Source organism: Halyomorpha halys, unplaced genomic scaffold, assembly GCF_000696795.3.
Source record: "Halyomorpha halys isolate HHAL.00 unplaced genomic scaffold, Hhal_1.1 Scaffold564.1, whole genome shotgun sequence".
Taxonomy (NCBI): domain Eukaryota; kingdom Metazoa; phylum Arthropoda; class Insecta; order Hemiptera; family Pentatomidae; genus Halyomorpha; species Halyomorpha halys.
The window spans coordinates 155,156-157,170 of record NW_027105965.1 but is presented as its reverse complement, the minus strand read 5'-3'; positions in this window follow the sequence as shown (position 1 = coordinate 157,170).

The following is a 2,015-nucleotide window of genomic DNA, read 5'->3' as shown; positions in this document are numbered from 1 at the left end:
TGCGGTGAGGCGAACGTTTTACTGTCGACGAGGAAGAATGTGCAGAAACGTTGCACTGATAACAGTTATCTCTCTGGCCTTTATGACTTTTACGCATTTCAATTATGCGATCTTCAAATTTTTAACGAGATAATCTCTTGTTTTTTTGATTACTGTTTAAAAGGAAAACATGTTTGATTCAAACGTAGCCTTTTCCTTGACGATTAAGAAATTGCGATAAGGACGACACTCAGGAGATTAAGACATTTCACTGTATTATGCAACTGGGGTGTGATTTGCGAGGATTAGCAGCGAAATAAAGAAATTTTTATCTGAATATATAAATTTCTTACGTTATATAATAAAGAAGGAAAATATACTATAGTATTATTTGCACGAGATAGTGAATTAGTTGCGAAGAAAAGAGATCTACTGCATACCAATCTCTAATATTTAATTATCAGTTGATTAATTAATAAGGGTAGAATCCGGCCGAATATACTATAGTAGAAAACATACTACAATGGTTTCACCAAGTTAAAACAATGGCCAAAATAATTTATGAAACGAGAGTTGAAAAAAACTTGATTATCAATCCAGACAAGACCAAGTGTGTGATCTAAAGGAGGGGAAATGGACTTGCGGATCGTTGAGCGATAAGAGAGAGGATAAAGGTATTAAGACGGTTCTTCAATTCCTTGACGAAAGGAATTGCCGAGCATACTCAAAGAGTATTTAATAAAAACACATTCCACCCAATCATGACCTATGATAGTAAATCTTGGACCATGGACGACGAAGCACATGAGTCACATTTAGGTAGTAGATATGAGGTATTTAAAGAGTGTGTGAGGAAAGACAATATCGATATACGAACTCAGGATATACGACTATCCTCGAACCCGATCCAAGAACCCAGGATATACGACCTAGCGATGGAAAATTAAAAGAACATTACTTAAGGTGCTTCGGACCTTTGTCCCATACGTCCATAAACCGTAAGCTTGAGCTATCGACGAGGGGGAAATGAATTATAAAGAAGACCAAGAAAGACTTGGGATGAAAGTCAGGCGAGGTTGAGAGTGAAAAGGTGGAGGTAGGAATGAGACGCTGGAAGCTATGGATCAAGCTGAAACGAAGAGGAAAGATTAAGAAGAATAAACTGATAGTAAGAAATATTTTCTATATTTGTAAAAAACAAAGAAAAATGAGCCCTGTACAACGTCTTTTCAAAATATAATAATAATCTTTATTTATTCTGGGATTGATTCCTTTAGAATAATTTACAGGCGTCAAAATTAGGCTTTAGAGCCTTAGAGTAAATGGCAAAATAGAGATGAAATTACAAAATGTCATAAAATAAAATAATACAATGAATTTTAAAAAAAATACAAATAAAGAACAATAATTAACAGAATATATAAAATAAGTGGTTTTATTTTATTTGTTTTATCATTATTTTATATATTCTGTTAATTATTGTTTTTTATTTGTATCTTTTTAAATTCATTGTATTATTTTATTTTATGTCTTAGATTTTCGTTTATAATTGTAAATTATGTACACTAGCAGAAATTATCTCTTTTCATTTATTATTTTTCAGTTTAATTGTATTTGATTTTTTATCATTATTTTTCTTTTTATTTATTATCAAAGGTCATCTTATATCTTATGATATAACAAGTGGTTTTATTTTATTTGTTTTATCATTGTTATATCATAAAATATAAGATGACTTTTGATAATAAATAAAAAGAAAAATAATGATAAAAAATTAAATACAATTAAACTAAAAAATAATAAATGAAAAGAGATAATTTCTGCTAGTGTACATATTTACAATTATAAACGAAAATCTAAGACATAAAATACAGAAAATATATAGAGCTTTTTTGAAACTTTCAATTGTTATTCTTACGGAATTGGGTGGAAAGAAGGTAGTCGAAGATACGGGATTTGAAGATTGGAAGGGTATTAGAACTACGAATAAAGGAGGGAATAGAATTCCATATGGAAGAGGAACGGATGTGGAAAGA